At 42.1% G+C, this 14,223-nt stretch overlaps 1 long non-coding RNA gene across 1 annotated transcript in view; it reads right to left on the reverse strand.

The window, feature by feature from the left end:
* Positions 1-3,649: 3,649 nt before the first annotated feature.
* The window catches only part of LOC129710746 (uncharacterized), an 89,887-nt gene continuing 79,313 nt past the window's right edge, over positions 3,650-14,223 (reverse strand). Inside the window, exons 3-4 of the long non-coding RNA XR_008725723.1 lie at positions 7,681-7,777; positions 3,650-5,679 (exon numbers count right to left, since the gene is read on the reverse strand). This is a non-coding gene — a long non-coding RNA (uncharacterized LOC129710746). The remainder of the gene's footprint in view (positions 5,680-7,680; positions 7,778-14,223) is intronic.

Consider the following 14,223-nt stretch of genomic DNA (forward strand, 5'->3'; position numbering starts at 1 on the left):
CTGCTTTGCCTTGTTTGCTCCTGTTACCGCACAGAAACAGGCCCTGCAGCCTGACACTTTCATACCGACTCAAATGCCTGCCTACGGCAATCCTACTTTCCTGCACTATTCACATACTATAACTGCCCAAATGCTTTTTAGACTCTGATTTTTGTGTCTACTTCTGATTTAAACCAGCATCTGCAGTTCTTTCCTACACATATTGAGTATAAGAGTTGAACAACAATGTATAAGAGTTGAACAATATAGCAAAGATGTGGCAGCACTAGAAGGATCGAAGTAGCGATTCACCAGAATGTTGCCTGAAATTGAGCAGTCAAGTTAAAGCAAGATATTGGATAGGCTGGGATTGTTCTCACTAGAGCACAGGAGATTCAAGGGTCACCTTGCAGAGGCATAAATTTAAGAAGGGTACAGAGAGGGTGGATGGTCCCTGTCTTTTTCCAAGGGGGGAGGAATCTAAGAGGATGTAGGTATAAGGTGAGAGGAGAAATATTTAAAGAGGGTCATTGAGCAACCTTTTCTCATGGATGGCGATGGAATATGGAACAAGCTGTGGAATGAAGTAGTAGAGGCAGGACAAATCAGAGTCTAAAAAGCATTTGGGCAGTTATAGTTTGTGAATAGTGCAGGAAAGGTGGGATTGCCAAAGGATGCATCTTTAGAAAGGAGATGAGAAGGAATTTCTTTAGTCAGAGGGAGTGAATCTGTGGAATTCATCACCACAGATGGCTGTGGAGGCCAAGTCATTGGGTCTTTTTATAGTGGAGATTGACAGATTCTAGCTCAGGAAGGGTGTCAAAGGTTATGGGGAGAAGGTGGGAGAATGGAGTTGAGAGGGAAAGATGGATCAGCCATAATTGAATGGTGGAATAGACTCGATGGGCCGAACGGCATCATTCTGCTCCCACAATTTGTGAACGCCTAACATTAATTACCATAACAGCATCCCTCTTTGATATCCTCAGGGAATGTTATAAACTTCACTTTGTTTCAGAGACTGACGCCCGTGCCTACAGGCACAGAGCTCACACCCGTCAGGCTGTGGTCCATTACTTACTGGGTTCTGTAGCGCAAGGCCCACAGGATCATACCCACACGCAGTTCTCTCGGTTAACTAAAGGCAACTGTTTTGTTGCAATCTCACCAACTACTCATCTCCGCCTGCAGAGTCAGTTCAAACACATAGATTAATAATTGTGGGCCATCGTAGGGACTCACTGAGGTAGATCAGTCAAACTCCATACTGCTCAAGCCTCATGAGCCAATGCAGAAATCACATTGCAGGAACAATGTCACCATTAGATTTGATTTGATTTGATTTGATTGAAATTTTGTTGCCTGCAGTCATACACAATAATAATAAATAACAAAACATACAATAAACACAAATTAACATCCACCACAGTGAATTCACCAAGCACCTCCTCACTGTGATGGAGGCAAAAGTCTTAGTCTCTGTCTCTTCCCTCCTTGTTCTCCCTCTGCGCTGAGGCGATCAATCCAGGCCGAAGATGCCGTCCTCCAGTCCAGCGGACCTCCGTGGTGATGTCGCCGCTGCCGAAAGCCGGTACGCCGTCTCCGTTCCGAGTCGGCCCGCCACAGCCTCAGCTCCGAGTCGGGCCGCTGCTGAAAGCTGGAACGCTGCCTCAGCGAGTCGGGCCACCGCTGCCTCAGCTCCGAGTCCAGCTGCCTCAGCTCCGAGTCCCGCTGCCTCAGCTCCGAGTCGGGCCGCTGCCGAAAGCTGGAATGCCGCATAACAGCGAGTCGGGCCGCCGCCACCACAGCCCCGAAGTCGGCCAGCCTCGCGTCGTAAGTCCTGGCTGGCTCTGCCTCCGGAGCCTCGAGGTCGGTCGCAGTTGGAGACCGCCAGCTCCGCCATTAGGCCTCAGGCCCCCCCATAACACAACCTAATAAACTAAAATAAAAATAAAACAAGACAAAAAAACAACAAAAAAAAGTAAAAACAGACTGACTGCAGGCGAGCCACAGCTGTTCAACAGCACCGCCACTTCCGGATATGAACTTTAAGAGCCCTCGCTTCCCTCTCCCTTCTCGGGTGTCTCATAGATCTGTCATTAGAGCAATGACAGAACAGTGCCAGGCAAGATTGGAGTAGCTGAGGATGTTATTCTTAACCATGCACCAGCTCTCACTGTGTATAGGAGATTAAAATAGAATGTTGTAATCTTTCCTAAGATCTTCCATCCAATAGAATTTCTTGTCATCAATTTGCCAGCAAGTTTAATTTATATTCACCAAAGGATATTTAGCAATCTTTTGAAATGTCGAGCTTTGTGGACCACTAAATCTCTATCTCCAGAGACTCAACAGTTCTGAGTCATTTGTATTTTGCTCTGCTACTGTTTTATTTTACTAATAAACCCAGGTCATAAAATTGTTGCTGACTGAAGCGTTCACACAGCAACCGGGGGAAAAGGTAGCGTGGCTGCACTTAACATGTCGGCGTCACTTAAAGACAGATGAGCTTCAAAGATAAATCTGGAAAGAAGGGTAGAAACGGCAAGGGCAGAAATCAACAGGGCAGATAGTCGCCCACACTGCCATTGTACCAAAATTGTCTGTCTTCTATCTCACTACTGTATTTCCACACTCTCCCCATACCATTCGATGACTTTTGTATTTAGAAATTTCTCACTCATTCTTTAATTACTTGGCCTCTGTAGATTTGCAGTCAAATGGCATGGAAACAGGCCCTTCGGCCCAACCTGTCCAGTCCGACCAACATGCCACTATTTGGTTCACCACAGGTTCACCAATCTGAGTTGGCCCCTATCTTTGTCTAAAACTATTTTCCGTTTTGCTAGACCTAGTGCACCTTATTATAGAACCCTCAATCAGGGAAACATTCCCCTTACAACTAGTCTGTCTGCCCCTGAGAAATCTCTTTCAATTAGATTCTCTCTTTTTCTTATCGCTGGAGAATACAACCTAGTCAACCTAACCTCTCCTTATACAACAGCTCCATCACCTCAGCAATCAGTCTAGATTTCTCCATGGCAAATGTATCATTACAAAGCCAAGCCAAATGTGTACACTATACACTTGATGAGGCGTCACCAAGGTTTTCCATAACTGAAGCAAGATGTTGTTGCATGATTCCTCATGGTGTAAAGGCCAATATATAATTTACGTCCTTAACTGGTACATTAACACATGACGAGCGTTTGAAGGCACTGGACCTATACTCACTGGAGTTTAGAATGAAGATGAGGGGAGACCTCATTGAAGTTTACCGAACAGTGAAAGGCCTGGATGGAGTAGATTTGAAGAGGATGTTTTCATTAATGGGAGAGTCTGGGACTGGAGGGCACAGCCTCAGAATAAAAGGACGTATCTTTAGAAAGGAGATGAAGAGGAATTATTTTAGTCAGTGGGCGGTGAATCTGTGGAATGGTGAAGAACAGAGGCTCAAGCACTGCTTCCTGTGAGTTTCCCCACTCTTCACAGCCTAACAACTTAAGAAAGCTATGTTTATCCCACTCTGCTTTCTGGCCATTGACAAATGTTCAATTCACATCATTACAATACCTCTATTTCTGTGTCCTTTAACCTATTTGTCCATGACATGACATTCACTAGCCCCCCCCCCTTAACTATTGAATTGATTTTATTAGCCAAATATGTATACATACAAGAAATTTGCCTTGGTGCTTTGCTCGCAAGTAACAACACGATATACAGTAGACAATTAAAAATAAAACATTATAATTTAAACATGTGAAGAAGTAAATAAAATACCAGATCACAAGGAGGCTACTGGTCATAGAACAAACTGCCTTTTGTAAATTAGTATTGAATCTGTCCAAATAAGTTTTTCTCTTCAGGATGCTAAGTTTACAGGACATCCTATTCCCATAATTTTATAGACCGGTCTTGCCCTCATATTCCATCATCTCTATTATCATAAAGACCATAAGCTGAAATGCCATGCCTAATCCCTGTACTACTTGAAGGGTCAAATAAGACATTCAACAGAAGATGAATTTCTGATTGCAGGACTATGGTCCGGAGAGGCTTCAGATCCTTCAAGGTTCAAGGAACATTCAGATGAAAGGTTAGTCTGTTTCCTATCTGTGGGTGGTCTCTAGCACAGGGTCACATACGGAGGAATCTCAATAATTGAGCTGAGAATGTCCCTTCATCATTCCCCTGAAAATATCCAGCTAGGATAGACACAAAATACTAGAGCAACTCAGAAGAGCAGGCAGCATCTCTGGATAGAAGGAATGGGTGATGTTTCGGGTCGAGACCCTTCTTCAGACCCAGCCAGAGCCTATTCCAGTTCCAGTCCTAATCTTCCACTGGGCCAACAGTTGTTTTGCTTTCTTTGGGCTTGCAATTCTCACATTGGTGCTTCACCCCCTTGAGCACTGATGCCATTAATATATACATGTGAAAGTATTCAGTTCTGCAAGTTAAATTATTTTTTGTTTCCGCAGACATTTTCATCGGATGAAACAAACGTCATTTTATTTTCAGAATGAATACGTTCAACTGGAAAAAATCAATAGGACCATTCAGTTCAATGCAATTCAATAACATAATGATTATTAAAAAGCTTGTTAGATGTTCTTTATCAATATGGAACACCTCAATTGCATTGCATTGGGATAAATTGTAATGCATTGCAAAAAAGTTTTAATTACACAGCAGATGCAATTAAAAAAAATAAAAATTATCTTTAATTTATTCATAAAAGTCCATTATTGTAATGGTAACTGGTTGGATTCTGATACGGTGCACAGTAGCAACAGTGGTTCAGATTATTCCACAGTGGCAATCTGCCTGTAGTTAATATGATCTACTTCATTGACTGACTAAATTGGTGATTTTAGTTTCTAGGCAGTAATTGCTCAGCTCCCCGTTTAATGTGCATCTAAAGCAATTCTGCTGGAGATAATGGTTAAAATACAATTTTCAATTCAGCAGAACTCTCCAGGTAAGAAAATAACTAAATACATTCAGCCATCTCTTTATTCACTTCTCTCTTGTTTTCCCTCAGATATATGCACCTCCTCGAACACTACTGTCTTATTATTCATCACATCTATCTTTTTCTTACCTCAAAATGTTTTGCTCTGTCACCCCAATGTAGGATTTCCCCACCAACTCCCCTGTTGCTGATTGCTAACAGGCGTTCTCCCAAAGAACATTCGTTTTTACACTGATTAACTGTGGCTAACTGGAGGCAGCATTATTACCTTGAGGGTAAATCACTTAAATGGTGCAGAAAAAAGGGAGCAGTAATTTAACCAGTTATTGCGAGGACGAGGAAAGATCCAATTAAGATTAGGGGCTTTGAAGATTCCAAATAATTACAGAGCAAGTGCTAATAGAGTAAGCGGTCACATTTGACCCATGCATTTATCAACGCCTGCCAACTATCATCTGTACGTTTGAAGTTTTGTTTCAATACATCATATTATGCAAGTTAGAATGAACACATGGAGGCATTATCCACCCAATAAAACAGCGCTTTGTCCATATTGGTGCCCTGTCCAAAACGTCCATCGATTCTTCCTCAGTCATCTTAGTCAAGTCATGCAATGCACAGAACACAGTGGCATCGTTAATAGTGTTTAAGAAGGAACTGCAGATGCTGGAAAATCGAAGGTACACAAAAACGCTGGAGAAACTCAGCGGGTGCAGCAGCATCTATGGAGCGAAGGAAATAGGCTCACATGTTACAGACATCGTTAATAGAATTGCTCTCTCACAGTACCAGAGACCCAGATTCAAATCAGACTTCCAGTGCTGTCTGCATGGAGTTTGCACATTCTCCCTGTGATGGCAATGGGCTTCCTCCTGATGCTCAAATTTCCTCCCGTATCCCAAAGACATGCGGATCGGTAACTTAACTGACCTTGTCGTATGGATGACTAGCAGAATCTTGGGAGAGTTGATAAGAATGCAGGATCGATGGGATCAATGTTTGATTAGTGTAAATAAGTGGATGGTTCTCAGTACATACTCAGTGGACCGGAGAGTCTGTTTTTCATGCTATGCCTCTCTGTGGCTCTATAATAATTATCGATAGCATTTAAAAATGATTTTTAAATCAAGGATTAATGGGTACTAATGTATTTGCTAATAATTTAGATACTAATTAATTATTTCAATGTACACATTAAAATAGCAGTGACAGATTATCCGCTGTGGAGCAATAGCATCTCAGTGCATATTCGCGATATTGGTGTAACAGTTCAGAAGTGTTTTAACATGCCAATGCCTGCTGGTGTGAGATGCAGAACTCTGATCTCAGTCGTGGAATTATTCGCGTTGTGGAGCCTATGGAGAATGTGCCGGGCTCCTGGACTTAAAACTACAGTCAACACGAGGTCTCAACAAACTATTGTAGGTGGTGAGGCAGAAGAATGAAAGAGAGAGAGGAGAGAAGAGAAGTAAATGGGGTCATATATGCATCTCACCTACTGTGACCAGGAGTTCCTAGTGAATGAAGTTTGTGGCTGAATGGTGCTGCTGTGTATCAGTGGCCAGAATGCCCCATTTGGTGAGGTGGAGCTGGTCAAAATGGTAGGTGCTGCGAGGTAAATGGGGCCTTGAAGCATCAATCCGTGCTTTAAGCATTATCATGACTTGACAAAGTAAGAACCATAACAACTATTCTTCAAATATCCCTTTATTAACTCCCATAGTCTGAATCTCTTAGATACCACCGCGCACACACCTTCCCCAAACATTACCCCCCCCCCCTTCCCGAACAAATGCAACAGCTGATTATGGCAAGGCCAGGACATTGCCTCAACAAGCTTCTGCAGTACTGTCAGGGGCCAGAGTTGATTTACTTCTGACAGCCACAACCATCTTCCTTTGTACAAGAAGGGTTTTGGCCCGAAACGTTGCCTATTTCCTTCGCTCCATAGATGCTGCTGCACCTGCTGAGTTCCTCCAGCATTTTTTTGTGTTCCTTTGTACAAGGTTCAGCTTTAACCAGTGGAGCATGCTCTTTATGATGCCCGATGAATTCAGTTCCATTGAGCCGATATTCGTTCAAATGCTGCTTCATTGGCCATTCAGCTCCTCAATCCTTGTGTGTGCTAAGGCTATGATGGAAGTGTGGAAGTGAGTGACCCAGGCGAAACCCATATAGATTATTGGTGAATAAGTAGCACTTAATAGCATAGTTGACTTCAGCTCCTATCACTTTGCTAATGATTTGATGGTAATTAGACAGATTGCATTTGACCTTTTTGTTGCCAGCACACAGCTGGGCAATTTTCCACATTGTCGGCTTAATGCCAGTGTTCTGGAACTGTTCTGGAACAGCCTGGCTAATTACCACCAAATCATCAGCAGAGTTATAATAAAAGTAGAAAATCCTGGAAATACTCAGCAGGTCAGGCCACATTGGCGGGATGCGAAATAGAGCTAATGTTTCAGGTCAAAGACCTGTCATCAGAATTGGAAAGGAGATAAACAGAGCTGATAAAGCTGCAATACTGGTGGGGGAGGGCAGGATAACTGAAAGGATAAAACTACGGTGACCATAGATATAAGTTGTGAACATTGTTATCATGTCAAAGGATGAATGAGAGCACAGATAAAAGAATAGAAACAAAAGAATGCAGTAGTTGCAACAGAGCAGGAAGAACTCCTAACATTGTCTGTCCATTTCCTTCATCAGTGCTGCCTGACCTGCTGAGTTCTCCGGCAGGTTTGTTTTTTGCTCAAGATTCCAGTATCTTTAGTGTCTTATGGCTCCAACAAGGTCAGATTCGGCTTCTCCTCGTGCCTAGAGAAAACAGGGAGAAAATGGAGGAAAAATAACAAACCAGTTGAGCCGGTATCACAGATTCTTTCCCCTGACTAGTCTGAAGAAGGGTCTCGATCCGAAACGTCACCAATTCCTTCTCTCCAGAAATGCTGCCAGTCCCGCTGAGTTACTCCAGCTTTTGGTGTTTATCACAGACCCTGATACAAACAACTAAGGCAAATTACCTGAAATTGTGGGGTTCAAGCTGGGATGGTGCTGCCAACCACTCTTGCTAATTGACCCCCATCCAAAGTATATTCAGTGCTTTGGCTACTTTTATTCATTAAAAGGAGAATGACAATGTAACAGTGATATAAGAATGTAATGATGTCTCTGGGTATGTGTGAATATTAGTCTGTGAATTGGTCACTATGAGTCTGGGAGTATGTTATACGAGCAGAGAATGTCTGTGATTATGTCCGAGATTAAGTTACCACTGGCATGGGATGGCTCAGAGTATTATTACAGGAAACTCGAGAGTATGTAAATATTAGAACAAGATGTTTGTTGTCGGAAACTATTGATTCTGAGATTCTGTGAGAGCACCTTCTTTAGCAGACAATATCAAGGTTTTTTTTTTATCAACGTGAGCAATACATTTCTTTAAAACTAAACATATGAGCAACTGGACAATATTTGCACAGGAAATCTAGGGTGAGTCAGTATTGGCAGGCATGCCTGGAGATTGTCAATATTAGCACTTGAGAACTAGGATATGAAAATATTGATACAAGATGTATGGTAGTGTATCAACATCAGCATAGATGTCTGGAAGTGTATTGATATTGGTACTAGATATCTGGGAGAATGCCAATATTAGCATAGGACATCTGACCATTTGTTAGCGTTACAAAGACTGTTTGAGGATATGTCAATGTAAGCACAGGATGGCTTAGATTGTGTTCATTATAAAAAGATGCCTGGGGGTGTTTCAATGCTTGGTAGTCTATCAACAATAATAGATGATGTCTGAATAGGCAGCCAATGTCTCCGTGTGTGTCAATGTTATCAGAGGATGCCTGGTAGAGTGTCAATATTAGCGGAGATGTCTGGCAGTGTGCCAGCGTTAGCATGGAAAATCAGTTTATTTGAAAGTATTAGCAGGCAATTTCTTGGATTTTGTATTGGAAAAAGGATGGATGTCTCAATGTTACCCAGGGAGCGTCGTGATGCGTCAATATGAACAAGGATGTAAGATGTCGTCAGAATATCCGATGTTAACATTAGGGATACCCGATATAACCAGATTGTAACTAGGAAAACTCAGCCCTATAGTCCATGCCGACACAATTTTTTTTCCCCCTTAGGCCTGTGTTAACCCTCCACATTAGCATAAATGATACCCGAATATCCACCACAAAGTGATGCGGACGTTCCCCCTCATATTACCCCTAAACTTCTGTCCCTAAGCGGGTCATACAGTAACTTAATGGGTCGGGCAGCATCTCTGGAGAAAAAGGATGGCTGATGTTTTGGGTCAAGTAGAGGGTGGGAGTGAGGGGGGAAGATGGGATCTCAAGAAAAAACAGTTTGGAGATCTGTGGTACTGGTAAGATGACTGGGAAGGAAGTAGGAAACAACGAGGGAGGGGAGAGGGGATGATCAGATGAAGTTACTTAAAATTAGAGAATTCAATGTTCATACTGCTAAGTCGTAAGCCAACCAATCAAAATGTGAGGTGCTGTTTCTCCAATTTGCATACGACCTCACTCTGGCAATGGAGGAGGTCCAGGACAGAAATGTCAGTATGGGAATGGGAAGGGGAGTTAAAATGGTTGGCAACCCGGAGAAACATGTTGATACCACCAGGTAATGTCTGGCAGTGTGTTGATTTTCAAATTACATGTCTGGGTGCATGTCCATAATAGTAGGTGATGATCGGGGAATCTGATTCTCAGCTTATCAAAGAGTGCGTTAATATGGGATACCAGGATGTGTGTCATCATTATGAGATCTGTCAATTTTAAGGTATGATGTCTTGGAATTCTTAGAACTCTTAAAGATAGTGGAGTCAGGGGATATGGCAAGAAGGCAGGAACGGGGTACTGATTGTGGATGATCAGCCATGACCATATTGAATGGCTCGAAGTGCCGAATGTCCTTCTCCTGCACCTATTGTCTAATATATTGCGTTTACAGGGGATATTTCAATATGTGTTGTGTTAGACAGCCATAGAGTCATAGAGTGAGACAGTGTGGTAACAGGCCCTTTGGCCCAACTTGCCCACACCAGCCAACATGTCCCAGCTACGCAAGTCCCACCTGCCTGCACTTGGTCCATATCCCTCCAAACCTGTCCTATCCATGTAACTGTGTTAGAAAAAGCAAAAATTGCATATGTGGAAATTTGAAATAAAACAGAAAATGCTGGAGACACTCAGCAGAAAAACAGTTAACGCTTTAGATTCGACTCCCCGTTCAAGTTCTGACGAAGGACCAAACCTTAACTTGAACTGTATTTTTCATTTACAAATGCTTCCCCACCTGCTGAGCGTTCCCAACATTTTCTGCTATTATCTCACGGCAGTATTAGCAGGAGATATCTGGGAGCGTGTAAATATTAGCTGTGGATTCCACAGTGTGCTGAAATTATCAGGGGATGCCTGTGATTTTGTCAATATTAGCAGGGAATGTGTGCAAATACATCACTAATATCACTAAATACTGTTCTGGAGCCTCAGTAATGAATAATTATTGGAAAGTTGGTTAATTATTTTAACTATTTTTAATCTGGCCTTTTTATGAAGTTAATTTAAACCCCATAAAAAACTTAATGACTACTTACGATATTTATCATGCAGGCTCTCTCAAATCCACATTCACTGCTCTACCCTTCCTGCTTTCCTGTCCTTGTTACACCACCACATAGAAACATAGAAAAATAGGTGCAGGAGTAGGCCATTCGGCCCTTCGAGCCTGCACCACCATTCAATATGATCATGGCTGATCATCCAACTCAGTATCCTGTACCTGCTTTCTCTCCATACCCCCTGATTCCTTTAGCCACAAGGGCCACATCTAACTCCCTCTTAAATATAGCCAGTGAACTGGCCTCAACTACCTTCTGTGGCAGATAATTCCAGAGATTCACCACTCACCATGTGTAAATTTTTTTTTTCTCATCTCAGTCCTAAAAGATTTCCCCTTTATCCTTAAACTGTGACCCCTTGTTCTGGACTTCCCCAACATCGGGAACAATCTTCCTGCATCCAGCCTGTCCAACCCCTTAAGAATTTTGTAAGTTTCTATAAGATTCCCCCTCAATCTTCTAAATTCTAGCGAGTACAAGCCGAGTCTATACAGTCTTTCTTCATGTGAAAGTCCTGACATCTCAGGAATCAGTCTGGTGAATCTTCTCTGTACTCCCTCTATGGCAAGAATTCCTCAGATTAGGAGACCAAAACTGTACGCAATACTCCAGGTGTGGACAGCATTTAGCTGGACAGCATTGACACAACTCGTGCCTTTAGTTACAACCACTCCCTTGAAGCACCTGAGACCCAGATTCCATCCTGAACTTCGGTGATATCTGCATGAAATTTCCATGTTCTCCTTGTGATCATATGGGTTTCCTCTGGTCGTTCCCGTTTCCTGCCACATTCCAAATACATACACATGAAGAAGATTGATTATCCACTTCATATTGCCATTAGTGTGTGGGTGAGTGTTAAAATCTCTGTGGGGTTACCAGGAATATTGGGAGAATAACATAGAGCAGTAAAATAGGATCAGTGTAATTAGGTGCTTGATGGTCATGGACTTGATAGGCCAAAAGGCTTGTTTCCATGCTGAGTTGTCTGCTGTTGGGGAATTTAACGTGGAGCTTGTAACTTACAAAGATGTAAGATGAGTGTTGATCCTCAAGCTGGAATTGGACATTGTTGTAATGGTACAGGAGGCCAGGGATAGACAGCTTAGATATTAAAAAATAGATGGTGAATTGTAGTTATACACAAAGTAGCAATGTTACAAAATGTTGAGATTTAAAAAATCAAGTCTGCAATTTATCCCATCAGATAAAGCATAACAATAAGTTTAATTTGACACCAAATTCACTTTCATATCTCAAGTATTAAAAAAGTTATGGCCATTTTCATACTCGGAAATTAGCATCTTGTTCCCTATTGATTTTCAATGGACATTACAAAAAAGCTGTGATCTTGGATAGTCAAAAGCCCATTTCTTAAGGAAAGATTAACATTTTTAAATAGCCTAAGTGTCCAAAGATTATTCACAAATAATTCACAATATAACATGATTTTTATATCTAATTTACATTAATTTATAGGCCAAATGGAAGGAATTTAGTGTTCAATTGCTGTAAATAAATGCCCATTTAAATCGGCTTTCTAGTGGGTTCATGTGAACGCGCTGGTTTAGAACGTTGACATCGCGCTGGATTAGTGCCCTCAAATGCCGAGAAAAATACTGCGGGATATAAAAAGCCCAAAATGAACTACTCGCTATAGATAATTTGATATATAGGGTTATCTATATGCCCCATTTAATGTAAAAATAAGGTACATACCTTTAATTGTTTGCTTTATAAAACCCGTGGGCTGCGAGAGGTTGCGGAATGAGACAGTAATTTTAAAACTATTATAACTATATTATCGAGGCCTATAAAACTAATAATACCTTTTGCGACCGGGTCTTGCAGCGATTTTTCGTTAATGATTTACTAGGCTGAACATCTGCGATTAGTACAGCCTAGTAAAAATCGCGTTTTAAGCCCGCCCCCTCCAAACAGCGCCAAAATCGCGGACATGGCTGTGGGCAGATTCCCAATGACGATTCAGGTAGGTTTTGTAACATACCTACACAAAGTGTTGGAGTAATTCAGCGGGTCAGGCAGCATCTCTGGGGGGAAAAGGATGGGTGATGTTTCTGGTCAGGTCCCTTCTTCGGACTGAAAGTAGAGTCGAAGGAACTGGAGACAAGAAAAGCCCAGAACAAAGCAGGTCCGGCTACAGATAACAAAGAAAGTGTGGAGCCCATAACGGCCCATTGTTAGTTGGGGAAGAGGTGTTAACAAAGGGATACAATGAATTGTAGTGGCAGGAAAATGGAGACTCAGCTTCACTCCTGCACACTGAATTGATGAAAACTCATTGTTTGGGATGCAGTTAGAGAGGTGATGGGTGAGAGGGCAATATATGTTAAGGTATTGGATGAGTGAGTGGAGGATAGAGGGTGTGATCAGCTGAACGAGGATTGACAATGTGCAGTCTGGAGTTAACATGAAGGGCATGGTTGAGGCTAAAGTCGGGCAGTCCTGAGTTGAATGATGAAATGGAAGTGGAGGTTGGCAGGTGTGGTGATTACAATATGGGATTGAAAGTTCAGATCAGGTCATAAGTGTTGCCATGTTTGCAAACAATCAAGTGTAGCTTACTTTAAGAAGAATGACTTGCATATACGCCTGGATTAATGCATTAGGTAGACCATCAAAGGGATTGGCTGATTCTAATACTCCCCATTAATAGATTCCGTGCTGCAATATTCTGCACCATAAATCCACGGAGAAAACATTTTTATGCTAATTCTTAAATTCACGTTTCCAACTGTATTAATTTATATTCTTTTTAAAAAGGCTTTCTCAGCAAACTTTGGAATATTTTGATGTATTATTAAGGAAGCCATAAAACAAATTTGTTTCTAGTTTGACTGCTCAAGCAGTCAGACAAAAAAAATATATGAGTTGGCAACGAAGAAGGTTTAACTAGGATTTCACCTTTTAGTGCCGTTGCATAATAACGGAGCAGTTTGTAAGAAATGACAGGATATTAATAGGATGGTAAAGAAGGCATGTGATACGCGTGCCTTCATTGCTTGGGGCATTCAATATAAAAGTCATATTGCAGCTCTGTAGGACTTTGATTAGGCTGCATTTGGAGTATTGCGTGCAGTTCTGGTTACCCCATTGCAGGAAAGATGTGGAGGCTTTGGAGAGGGTGCAGAGGAGGTTTAACAGAATGTTGCCTGGATTAGAGCTACAGGGAGAGGTTGGATAAACTTGGATTCATTTCTCTGAAACGTCAGAGGTTGAGGGGAGACTTAATTGGAATTATATAGAATTATGAAAGGCATAGACAGGATAAATAATCAGAACCTTTTCCCCTGGGTGGAAATGTCCAATACTAGAGGTCATAGCTATAAGGTGAGAGGGAGAGTTTAATGGGGATATGCAGGGCAACTTTGTTCTGCAAAGTTATGCCCCTGTCCCACTTAGGAAACCTGAACGGAAACCTCCAGAGACTTTGCGCCCCACCCAAGGTTTCCGTGTGGTTCTCGGAGGTTGCAGGTGGTTGCCGGAGGTTAGAAACATAGAAAACATAGAAATTAGGTGCAGGAGTAGGCCATTCGGCCCTTCGAGCCTGCACCGCCATTCAATATGATCATGGCTGATCATCCAACTCAGTATC

Source organism: Leucoraja erinacea, chromosome 28 (assembly GCF_028641065.1).
Source record: "Leucoraja erinacea ecotype New England chromosome 28, Leri_hhj_1, whole genome shotgun sequence".
Lineage (NCBI taxonomy): Eukaryota > Metazoa > Chordata > Chondrichthyes > Rajiformes > Rajidae > Leucoraja > Leucoraja erinaceus.